This window comes from Schistocerca nitens, chromosome 9, assembly GCF_023898315.1.
Source record: "Schistocerca nitens isolate TAMUIC-IGC-003100 chromosome 9, iqSchNite1.1, whole genome shotgun sequence".
NCBI classification, from domain to species: Eukaryota; Metazoa; Arthropoda; class Insecta; order Orthoptera; family Acrididae; genus Schistocerca; species Schistocerca nitens.
Window position 1 is genome coordinate 422,813,903 of NC_064622.1, and position 13,576 is coordinate 422,827,478.

The 13,576-nt window shown below is 42.4% G+C and overlaps 1 long non-coding RNA gene across 1 annotated transcript in view; it reads left to right on the top strand.

Moving 5' to 3' along the window:
* LOC126203139 (uncharacterized) overlaps positions 1–13,576 on the top strand; it is a 693,770-nt gene that overhangs the window by 493,710 nt on the left and 186,484 nt on the right. Inside the window, exon 4 of the long non-coding RNA XR_007540226.1 lies at positions 8,671–8,715. This is a non-coding gene — a long non-coding RNA (uncharacterized LOC126203139). The remainder of the gene's footprint in view (positions 1–8,670; positions 8,716–13,576) is intronic.

Genomic DNA, 13,576 nt, shown 5'->3' on the forward strand with positions numbered 1-13,576 from the left:
TATTATGTCCCTAATTCCGCTTTAGGAAAAGTAAAGGCGCCGGAGACGTAGTCCACACGTTGCGGTTGATAACAGAAGCTAAAGAATACAGGCAATATACTATGTGTACAAGAAACGGGGGGGGGGGGGGGGGGGGGGGGAGGAACAATAAGATTGGAAGACCAAGAATAAAGTGCTCAAATTAAAAAGGGTATAAGACAGCGATACAGTCTTTCGCCCCTACTGTTCAATCTGTATGTTGAGAAAGCAATGACGGAAATAAAAGAAAGATTCAAGAGCAGGATTAAAGTTCAGGGTGAAACGATGTCAATGATAAGATTCGCTGTTGACATTGCTATCGTCAGTAAAAGTGAAGGAGAATTACAGTATCAGTTGAATGAAACGACCAGTTTAATGGGTATAGAGTATGCACTGAGAATAAACTGAAAAAAAAAGTAATGAGAAGTAGCTGAAATCAGGATAGCGAGAAACTTAACATCAAAATTAGTGATCACGAAGCAGACGAAGTTAGGAAATTCTTCTACCTTCGAAGCAAAATAGCCCCGACGGGTGAAGCAGGGGGACATGAAAAGCAAACTAGCACAGACAACGGGAGCCCTCCTGGCCAAGAGAAGTCTGCTGATATCAAACATGCGTGTACGCCTGAACTTCAACAAGAAATTTCTTGGAATGTACGTTTCGAGCACAGCATTGTATGGTAGTGAAACATGGACTGTGGGAAAACCAGAACAGAATCGAAGCGTTTGTGATTCTGATTTAAAGAATGTTGAAAATTATGTGGACAGATAAGGTATGCAATGAGGAGGTTGTCAGCAGATTCGGCGAGGAAAGAAATATACGGAAAACACTGACAAGAATAAGGGATAGGATGGTAGGACATACTTTAAGACATCACGGATTAAAGATCCTGATTCGTTTCTAAAATATCTTTCCCCGCTTACACTCAATCTTAAGCTTTCCTTGTTGAAAATACTTTCAATTTAATGGAGTAAATATAACAATTCTCTTTAGCTAAGCAGTATGCCATACACAAAGAAATGGTTAAGAAGTACTAGAAAATTATTTACTTCTAACATTGTCCCTAACATTGTGCCTTGGGCCTGTCTTCATCAAAAAGCAGATGGATGCTAGAGCTAGCTGTAGAGGGTAATAGCTGTAGAGATGTCAGAGATTGGGGTCTATTCAGCAAATGATTGAGGACGTAGGGTGTAACTGCTAACCAGAGATGAAGTGGTTGGCAAAGGAGAGGAATTAGTGGAGGGCCACCTCAAACCAGTCAGAAGACTGATGACAAAAAAAATGAATGAAAATAAAAAATTGAATATCGGTAATACCTTACGCACTGCTGATAAACAGGTAACGTCACTTTGTGAATGTTTTAGCGTTATTACTATAATATTTATTTTATTAATTATCATCAGCGCCTCTGGTCAGTCTGAAGACAGTCCCAAAGCACAATATTTGGGACGATGTTCCTAGTAAATAATTTTCTAGTACTTCTTAACCATTTCTTTGCGTATGACATATTGTTTAGCGAAATAGAATTGTTCAATTTACTCCATTAAATTGACTGTATTTTCAACAAGGAAGGCTTAAATGTGAGTGTAAGCGGGGAAAGAGATTTTAGAAATGAATCAGGATATTTAATTTAATTGACCTTCTACCTTTCAAGTAGAATAGATGGCTGTATTACAGGCAACACAGCATTGCATTCGCACTTCGTACACTGCCTAGATACTGTCGCCTCACAGGGGCAGGAGGAAACATAAAAGACGTCTAGCGTGGCCGGGAAGTGTCAGTGTACATTTTTTCTCTAGCAACAGTTGTTCCCCATGACGTGAACTAATACACATAGACAAATACAGGGTGTTACAAAAAGGTACGGCCAAACTTTCAGGAAACATTCCTCACGCACAAATAAAGAAAAGATGTTATGTGGACATGTGTACGGAAACGCTTAATTTCCATGTTAGAGCTCATTTTAGTTTCGTCAGTATGTACTGTACTTCCTCGATTCACCGACATGATTTCATACGGGATACTCTACCTGTGCTGCTAGAACACGTGCCTTAACAAGTACGACACAACATGTGGTTCATGCACGATGGAGCTCCTGCACATTTCAGTCGAAGTGTTCGTACGCCTCTCAACAACAGATTCGGTGACCGATGGATTGGTATAGGCGGACCAATTCCGTGGCCTCCACGCTCTCCTGACCTCAACCCTCTTGACTTTCATTTATGGGGGCATTTGAAAGCTCTTGTCTACGCAACCCCGGTACCAAATATAGAGACTCTTCGTGCTCGTATTGTGGACGGCTGTGATACAATACGCCATTCTCCAGGGATGCATCAGCGCATCAGGGATTCCATGCGACGGAGGGTGGATTCATGTATCCTCGCTAACGGAGGACATTTTGAACATTTCCTGTAACAAAGTAAAGTCATGCTGGTACATTTTGTTGCTGTGTATTTCCATTCCATGATTGATGTGATTTGAAGTAATAAAATGAGCTCTAACATGGAAAGTAAGCCTTTCCGGACGCATGTTCACACAACACATTTTCTATCTTTGTGTGTGAGGAATGTTTCCTGAAAGTTTGGCCGTACCTTTTTGTAACAGCCTGTATAGACAGAAAGACACTGCATTTTGCCGCGTCACATTCTCGCAACGCTACCTGGTGGCATTCAGTTTCGCAGTGGGCCTTGGTCATATGTTTTCTCCTTGTAATGTTCAAAAATATAGTAAGTCTTCATAATTCTGTGCGATGGCAGAAGCACAAAAGTCCACACACAGCGCTCAGTTTACTACCCATATTCGTTTCATCTACTCATAAATAATGTTACCTGCCGTAAATAGCGTGTGAGAGAGGGTTATGTCCGATTGTCAACCAATAGCCTTGGTTCGCATACATCCTTATTTATATTTCATTTACGTTTCAGTCTTGTTTCTTGGGTAGCATCAGATATCGTACAGTTTAATTTGAAGAGTTAAGGAGATTTTTGGAAGGCTTATGATCTTATATTTCATGTTATGATTTATAGAACTGCAACTTTCATACCAAAATGTTACACAAAGTGTTATTGACAAATCAGAAATAAAATGAATTAAAATACTTATGATCGCATTAGCTTTTTATTGGAGTCCATTCAAACATCTTCAAGGGTATTTCTGCGTAAAATAAGTACAATCTTTGTACAATAAAAAATCAGAAATGCACTTTTAAAACCTTAAAAAAAACTACGCAACAAGTGCTACACTGTGGAGGTGTTGTTTGTTATACGCCCACATCTTAAATAAATTTTAAAGAATCTGTCGTTACGAATGACATATTATTTAGTACTGCTGATAGTCAGTTTTTATATCAATTTCTTCCAAGTAATCACTTCACGCCTGATGAGGATTACTGCGCTGCAAGATGCATCCATAAACGAAAGTGAGTGATCCCTCAACGGTTGACATAACACCAAAAAGCTGTTAAACAGCGATAGGTGTCCTAAATAAAATCAGTCGTAGCAGTGATAACTAAACGATTATTCTTGTTGGTATGTAGAGTCTATGAGACTGTAGTTTTGTAAATATATCAACAACTCATTCCTGAAGAGAGTAGGGGCAGATAAATACGAGAATTAGCGCACATTCTATAGCTCATGCATGCATGTTGCTGACCAGAATAATATGTAAAGGAATAGAAAACAATTCAGTAACTTTTAGAAGGCGGTCAATTCAATTTCAGGAAGGTAAAGGCATCAGAAGGCAATTCTCAAATTACTATGGACGGTGAAAGCAAGACCTATGAAAAGTATTCGACGACGTAAAGTGTTGCAAGATTTAAACCCTCAGAAAAACAAGTATAAAAATAGACAAGAATGGATAATGTACAACATATAAAAAATCATAGAGGAAACAATAAGAATGAAGGACAAGAAGAAAAATCGTCTGATTAGAAAGGCCGCAGGGCAGTCTTTCTCCTTTATCCTTAACGTGTATTCGTATATCGAAGAAGCAATGAAGGAAATGAAAGAAAAGGATCAGTTGTGAGACTAAAATTCTGGATGAAAGGATATTAGTTGACATATTCACTGATGACATTACTATCCAGTGAGATCGTGAGGAAGAATTACAGGAAGTGTTGGACTGTTGGACTGAATGATATGTCTATTGAGCACACAAAACGAGGTACGGGCAAACCAAAGACAGACAAAAATTGAGGGCATCAGCAACTGAGTGGCAACAAAATGAACATTGAACTGGAGGACCACATAAGGGCAAAGTGAAATTCGGCTATCTTGAAACTAAAGTAACACAAGATGAGCGAAACAAGGAGCACAAGGAGCGAAACACGATCGAAGACCACATTCCTCTCTATATGAAATCGACTCGTGTCAGACATAATTTGAGAAAGACATTTCTCAGAAACGACTGGACTACAGTATTTTATGAAGCGAATAACTGTGGTAGACACGGAAAATAAGAAAATAGAAACTTTTCACATGTGGTGTTACAGAAAGATGGCGAATATTGAAATGACAATAAATGAGTAGATCCTCAGAAAAATGAACATGGAAAAGATTACATGTACTCTACAAGAACGTACAAGATGATAGGCAGGTATTGAGGCGTCAAGGTACAATTTCCATGGTGCCGGAAGGAGTTGTAGAGGATGAAATCCGTAGAGGAAGATCATAGAGTTACTCTGACTCAAAACAATGCTACATCGTCTCTCTCTCTCTCTCTCTCTCTCTCTCTCTCTCTCTCTCACACACACACACACACACACACACACACACACCACATTGTTTAAGTTTTAGGAATATTAGATTTTTCGTTAGTTTATAAAACTTTTACCACAGAACGTTGTCCGTGAGACAGGGTGTTCGAAAATTCGCGTTACAAACTTATAGGACATACAGAGGGGAGTGAGTACATAATATTTCCGACGGTGTCAGTTCAAGTGTGCGACGTGTCCTTGACTGCCGAAGGAAAGAGAAAAGTCTCAGAGTTGCTTGTCCTGGTATGCAACAGGGCAGACAGGATGACGGGTACTACGTCAGTCGTACACATGATGCCATTTAACGTCTGCCTTGCTGTGAGATGATGCACCACCTCACTTCTCAGGTGGTGTTCGGAAATATCTCAACAGTCGATATGGTGAAAGATGTACAGGCCGATGAGCTCCAACCGGGTGGCCGCCGCAGTTGCCGGAATAATCTCCGATGGACTACTTCGTGTGGGATCATATCTAAAGTTTAATGTAGGAGGCTCCTGTAGAAACAGAGGAAGATCTGCTGCAATAGAAACTGAAGAGACACAGGTGGGAAGGAATGTGTATACCAGACCATGCTTCATAGGTCCAGTGTCCGTAACAATGTTGCTGGTCGCCAGATCGAGCTGCTGTTGTGATGCATCAGTACTGTTCTACAGTATATCTACAGTATGTTGGGATTTTTATTTTGGAATAACGTAAACAAGTACTGTTTAAATGTTAGTACAAACAAATGTGTTTCAGTGATAAATGGGTGTTTCGTTATGTTTCCTTTCGAGATGTTACCTAGTAACTGTAATGTGTCACTCTTAAATCAATTCCTGAATCAGAAGCGTATGTGTTAAACATCTGAACTGGAAACGTCGTACAACAGAAACGGTACGCTTCTTGTCATGGGTTCTTATTCAAAATATTATGTACTCACTCCCCTCTACAAGACCTACAAGTTTCAACGGGAATTTCCGAACACCTTGTATGTCCCGCCGGACGCTACTTAAATAATTATACACTGATCAGCCGGAACATTATGACCACCGACCCACTATCAGTATAATCCCGTCCAGGTGGTGCCAGCGTCACCAGGCTGGGAAAGACGGCTAGTCAGACACACCCATGGTACGTTGAGTATCAGTGAGCATGCTGTCCGTGTGTGGAATGGAGAAGGCGCTCGATCTATTTGAGTTTGACCGAGGACAGAGTGTGATGGCCCGGAGGTTCGGCAGGATCATTTCGGGAACTGCACTACTTGCTGGCTGTTCAAGGAGTGCTGTGGTGGTTGTCTTCAACACGTGGCGAAACCACATCCACCCGCCGTGGCCAGCCCTCACTGCAGATGTCGGACGTCGTAGGCTGGGCAGATTGGTAAAACAGGACTGGCGGCATACTGTCGCGGAACTGACATCAGACTTTAATGCTGGACAGAGTACAAGTGTGTCTGAACACATAGCGCCTCGAACACTCCTAATGATGGGCCTCCGCAGCTGACGATCCATGCATGTGTCAATGTTAACACCACGACATCGGCAATTGTGACTGAAATGGGCACATGACCATCGGCACTGGACTTTGGGACAGTGGCAGAGCGCTGCATGGTCTGATGAATCCCGATACCTTCTTCATCATACCGATGGGAGGACGCGAATCCGTCGTCTTCCAGATGACACCCGTACTGCCAGACAGAGACAAGCTTTGGATGGCACCATTACCCTCTGGGAAACATTCACGTGGGCATCCATGAGTGCAGTGCAGCTCTTGCAACGCACCATGACGGCCAAGAAAAAAAGTACACAGGTTGCAGACTTCATCACTTCATGACGAATATGTTTCCAGACAGCAGTGACATTTTTCAACACGATAATGCACCATGCCACAAGGCCAGAAGTGTGATGGAGTGGTTTGAGGAACACAGTGGCGAGTTACAATTTATGTACTGCCTCCCCCCACCCCTCCCCCCGCCCCCAATTCGTCAGGTCTGAACACATCTGGGATGTGATTGAACGTGGCGTTAGAGCTCATCGCCTCCCTCTCCGGAAGTTATGGGAATTAGGTGACTTGCGTGTGCAGGTGTAGCGCCAACTCACTCCAGCGACCTACGAAGTCCTCACTGCTTCCATGCCACGATGCGTCGCTGCTGTTATCCGTGCCAAAGGTGGACATAACGGCTGTTTGGTAGACGGTCCTAGTGTCATAATGTTCTGGCTGATCAGTGTGTGCTTCTCTCTAAACTTCCACGCCTGTGAAAAATAAAATTGTGCTCATGCAAGTTGGTAGTCACGTTTCGATCTCTCAGGAGTACATGCTCATTTTCGTTGAGAATTTTTCTGCACCAAAGAGGATGTGGTTTATATATCCTTAGCCGTAGGTGCAATTTATCGTATCCTCCACGCTTATTCCAATCAAATATTTTTATAGCATTCATGATTAACTTCAGTCACGGAGTACCTGTAATAAGTTTCCTAGAAGACTTAACTGTCGATTACAATTACTATCAGGGGGTCTGTTCCTCTGCAGTCACTGTCTGGTAGACAATCATTTCTTCGTAATTATATTTCTAGAGTTGCATAACTATTCATTGTGCGTTTTTATCGCCTGTACTCGCCCAAATAGACGCACGTGTTGAAGTGACTGCTTCCGGCGCTTCCGGGACGGGGAGGTATGATGTCTTCGGATCGAATACGCCCGGAGGATTAACGACGAGGGGTCGGCGCGCCAGCCAGCCTAGATGTGATTTTTAGGGGGTTATCCACATCGCACTCGATGAATACTGGGCTGGTCCCCACAATCCACGTCAGAAACACGCTACACAAAAATGTAGAATGCAGACACATTGGGGTACACTGCCTCTGTCTGGGGGGTGGACAGGAGGGGGGGGGGGGACAGGGAAGGGTGGCTCGAAACCAGACTAATGACTTTCTCTGTTTGGTCTGCTTAAACACTTACACTGCAGCAGCATCAGTATCCCAAGTGCTCCAACAGTTGTCAATCCGGAAAATTTACTGCCAGGTGCCGGCCAAGGAGATTGCGCCGCGCGGGGAAGCCGCCAGGTCTGAGACGTCTTGTTCCGGTCCGCGGGGCTGCCCCCTGTCGGAGGTTCGAGTCCTCCCTCGAGCATAGCTGTGTGTGACGTCCTTAGCGTTAGTTAGTTTAAGTTCGATTAAATAGTGTGTAAGCTTAGGGACCGATGACCTCAGCAGTTTGGTCCCCTAAGACCTTACCACAAAATTTCCGATTCCAATGAGATTGCAGTGTCGTCGAAGCTTTCGTTTTTATGTGTAAAAGTAATACTGCTAAGATGTTATGTATGGAAAAGCCACTCTCTCAGTCAACAGAAAATCTGATAATGATAGCGAAAGAATTAACAGCGTGAGAACTGAAATGCCTCGAAAGAACTTTTTTTTCAACAACAAAGTTTTTGCTATCTGAAGATAAATAATATTTGTGGGAACCATTTCATTACTGAATATTATAGCGACGTCAAAAATACTTAAAATAGTAAAGAGGAAGGAAAAGTCGGCACCTTCAAACGAAAAGGGAAAACACCGTTTCTCGTTGTGTCATCAGCAACTCTTCACTACCAATGTATCATTCTGATGACAGAAAGTGACAAGAAGGAGAGATATTTCTCGACAGGGCGAATAAGGCGGACAGGCGCGCAGGAGATTAGCATAACGTGGCGTGTCGCGTCCTATACGCTTCTACCTGCCGGGAGAAACGGCGCGACGAAGCAAATCATTTCGGTACGCTGCCCCGCTGCCACTTGTAAGCTGATGACCTCAGCAGCGACACCGCTCTTCCTAGAAATTACGGCGTCCTCGCAGACACGTCTCTCCTCATACTTATTAACCTACGTTGAAATAAACCTTTCCACGCAGAAAGAGTGACAAACATATTTCTTTTTGTTTCAGATTCCTGCTGTGGCCAGTTTCTCTGGCGCTGAATTTCGTCACATGGTTGGTACATTCATTCGCACTTTTTATACGCCATTTTAACCTGTCTATTTCCGTGTACTTCCTTTGTGAAAAATATCTATTTTTCCTCTGTCACCCGATGTTTTTCTTACTCATTTTTCTTCGTTCTGTTATGGAATCAAATTTAAAATAGATCTAGTATGTATTTTTTCCAGTTTCTGCTTCGTACTGATCTCATTAGCTCGTTACTTACATATGACGACTCTCGTTTCGACTGTTATGCCATTTTCGAATGACCCTACAACATTAATGCTGCAACGATTTTTTGTATAATGTAATAAATCTGTGGCTTACGTCTGTGTTAGCAATATTGTTTTATTGAGTGTTTTTCTCTGTTTTTGTACTGTTGAAGTTCGTCAGATCTTGACGAATGGTGCTCACTTTTTATTGGCATCTACTTTCGTTGGACATCAAAACTTACTTCAGAGTCCACTCCACTGACGCCTATATGTTTACGATGAGTTCACATTCCAAAATCTTATTACTCTATGTGTTCAATGTACTGTGCAAAGACATAACTTGTGTTGAGAGTTCTCCAGTTCTTAATTTACTTGCCGGCCGAGGTAGCCGTGCGGTTCTAGGCGCTTCAGTCTGGAACTGCTACGGTCGGAGGTTCGAATCCTGCCTCGGGCATGGATGTGTGTGATGTCCATAGGTTAGTTAGGTTTAAGTAATGCTAAGTTCTAGGGGACTGATGACCTCAAATGTTAAGTCCCATAGTGCTCAGAGCCATTTGAACCATTAATTTACTTCCTGATATGGCGGGGTGCTGAAGGAAGTCAGTAAAGATTTTAAATCTCGTTCGTACTGTAGTTCCGTTTCTTCATCAAGAATTTGCACTGATAAGCCAAAAAAATTATGACCACTGCCCAATGTGACGGTGGATGCCACCTGATGATTTTGCGGGCGTGTGAAGCGGAGCAGACCCATACGGGGGATCACCCTAGCGAAGATACGAGCTGCAAATCGGGAAATCCGTCGAGAGAAGAGATTTTGATAAAGGGCAGATAACACAGAGCCCGTGAACGAGCATCTCGAAAACGGCGAAGCTGGTCGAACGTTCACATGCTACGTGAGCATCTACGGAAAGATATAGGACAGTGAAACTACCACTGGGCGTTAAATGGTTGGCTATCCACGCTTCTTCACAGAACATGGCGTTCGGAGACTTGTGTGCTCTGTAATGTAGGACAGATGGTGATCTGTTGCATCTCTGGCGGAAGATCACAATACTGGTGCACGCACAAGTGTTTCGGATCCCACCGTTCATCGCACATTGTTGAACGTGGAGTGCCGCAGCAGACCACCCCTACGTGCTGACATATTGAATCAGTGACACCATCAGTTACGATTGCAGTGAGCACGGGACCATCGGGATTCGAGCGTCGAGCGATGAAAACATGTCAGCTCTTTGGGGAAATTATATTTTTGCTACACTATGTCGCTGATCGTTTCCACAAACGCCGTCGTATACGTCAGTGGAGTGGACCTTGAGTGAAGTAAGTTTTCTGGTCAAACGAAAGTGGGTGCAAATAGAAACGTCAAGTTTTGACAAAATTCAACTCCACAAAAACTGAGAAACACTATCAGAAAAACAGTCCAGGACACTATATTGTGACATCTAAAACGTAAAGCAAATTAAGAAGGCTAGGAAAGTAGCGTCCGACCGGTCGCGAGATGGAAACCAAAGTTAGACATTTGTCGTTCGTCCCGTTCTTGCAGGATCTTGATGTTTTACCACATTCCTGATATTCACGGTACACTCGTGAAATGGTCGTACGGAAACATCCCCACTTCATCGCTACCTCTGAGATGCACTGTCCCATCACTCGTGCGCCGACTATAACACCACGTTCAAACTCACTTAAATCTTGATAACCTGCCATTGTAGCAGCAGTGACCGATCTAACAACTGCGCCAGACACTTGTCTTATATAGGCGTTATCGACCGCAGCGCTGTATCCTGCCTATTTACATATCTGTGTATTTGAATACGCATGCTTATACCAGTTTTTTTGACCTTCAGTGTATAAGTGTCTTTCTCGCCCTCCCTTACAAGACCTGCAATGAAGATATAAGACAGCACTTTGTAAACCCTAACATCCGCTCGTTAATGAACCTGAAATACAATAATCACATCATACATATTCAGGCTTAGCATAAAGTCTAGAATTTTCGACAACACTAACTTGCCTTGTACTGGATGTAAGATATACGTAAGAAACTGAGAAATGTTCTCTCTACATCTACATCTACATTTTTACTCCGCAAACCATCCAACATTCGTCTATAGCACCACATCTCAAATGCTTCGATTCTCTTCTGTTCCGGTTTTCTCACAGTCCATGTTTCACTACCACACAACGCTGTGCTCTAAACGTACATTCACAGAAATTTCTTCTTCATATTAAGGCCTATGTTCAGTGCTAGTAGACTTCTGTTAGCCATGAACGCCCTTTGTGTCATTGCTAGTCTGCTTTTAATGTCCTCCTTGCTCCGTCCATCACTGGTTATTTTGCTGCCTAGGCGGTAGAATTCCTTAACTTCATCTACTTCGTGACCATCGATCCGTATATTAAGTTTCTCACTGTTCTCATTTCTGCTACTTCTCATTACTTTCGTCTTTCTTCGATTTACTCTCAATCCATGTTCTGTACTCAAAACGCTGTTCTTTCCATTCAATATATCATGTAATTCTTCTTCACTTTCACTCAGGATAGCAACGTCGTCAGCGAATCATATCATTGATATCCTTTCACTTTGAATTTTAATTCCACTTCTGAACCTTTCTTTTATTTCTATCATTGCTTCTTCGATGTACAGATTGAACAGTAGGGGCGAAATACTGTATCCCAGAATTACACCCTTTTTAATCCCAGTATTTCTTTTTTGGTCGTGCATTCTTATTATTCCCTCTTTGCTCTTGCACATATTGTAGGTTACCCGTCGCTCCCTATAGCTTACCCCAATGTTTATCAGAATTTCGAATACCTTGCACCTCCCTATAGCTTACCCCAATGTTTATCAGAATTTCGAATACCTTGCACCATTTTACAATGTCGAAGGCTGCTTCCAGGCCGACAAATCCTATTAACGTTTCTTGATTTTTCTTTAGTCTTGCTTCCATTATCAACCGCAACGTCAGAACTGCCTCTCGAGAGAGGCCAAATTGATCGTCATCTAACACATCCTGAATTTTCTTTTCCATTCTTCTGTATATTATTCTTGTGAGCAACCTGAATGCATGAGCTGTTAGGCTGATTGTGCAATTATGGACGGCTATTGATACAGCATTGCTCAGTATTTCTGCAGGGGCTTCCAACGACGTGTTGAGTCCATGCCACGTCCAGTTGCTCCACTAAGCCGAGCTAATGGAGGTCCAACACGATATTAATAGATATTCGTGGCTTTTGTCGCACCAGTGTAAATTTCATAAATGACCGTGGGAGGCAAGTAAATCAAGTGAATTTTGGAATGACTCTGTTATTATTCAGTGCTCTAATAAAAAATTGCAATATCAAGATTACAGTTGTTCTTCAACGGTTCAACGGACAACGTAGAGTTCATTTCCAGCGAACATGAAAATCAGTAGAAGAAGGAAATTCCGTACTATCAACAGTTCGCTAACAATATGGAATAAGCGGGAGTTCAACTTGTGCCTCTGCTATGGCTACACTCATTGATGGACGCATGAAGTACTGATATTGATCCATGAAGAGGGAACAAGGCTTCTCTCTTTAAACAACGGATCTTAACCTAGGGTACAAAAAAAGATATATCTATGTACCTGAAAACTTGGGATCGAAATACGAGTTACGCAAAGCTGCCCATGCTATCAGCGGTTTCGCCATTAATTCCAATGTATTGCTCCGTTGAAATGATCATCGAAACGGAACATCTTACAAAGCCATACATATTATAAAAACAGTCGTGTATATATATATATATATATATATATATATATATATATATATATGCAGGTCGAATGCCGGCCGGTGTGGCCGATCAGTTCTAGGCGCTTCAGTGTGGCAGTGTGGAACCATGCGACCGCTACGGTCGCAGGTTCGAATCTGCCTCGGGCATGGATGTGTGGGATGTCCTTAGGTTAGTTAGATTTAAGTAGTTCTAAGTTCTGGAGGACTGATGACATCAGATGTTAAGTCCCATAGTGCTCAGAGCCATTTGAACCATTTTTGAACAGGTTGAATCACTTAAAACTTGCACCGCAAATATTGCGGAAATGGAAAGTGCTATTAATGTGTGGTTTTCACAGAATGGGTTGGCAGTCAGGGGCTCGTATTGTTAGCAAATAAACAGATTGTAATAATGCTTGTAAAACTTATTTTTGTGCAAGGATACGCTTTTTTGAGTGGAAGAATGTTTATTGACGTTAACAAACTAAACGTAGGGTAAACAAACATAACAGTGGTGTTGTTTGTTGCAGGATTCTAGTGCGAGCCGTTTATAAATATCGTATTTTGTAAAGATTCCACATCTATACTAGGTTGAGCCATTCAACCTGCATAGTTGCTAGGTACGATGCTGTTATATTAGCTTACAGAGTGCTTGCCTGTCCTTTTAGTGCAGTGTGAGTTGCTAGTCGGTTAGTGCGTGGCTGTCCAAGCAGTAGCTCGCGAGTGGACGATTTTTCAACGCAGAAAAAGCCGACTCAGGAAGAATGCAATTCGTTCTTATACAGTGTATGTGGCAAGACGTCCCGATAGACGTCAACCATTACGTCAAGTTCCGTGAAAGTGGTGGTGTGATACATAGACAACGTAACAGAAGGAAACAAGTGACGACAGAAAAAGAGTTGCACTTCATGCTCACGTTAGGTCCAGCA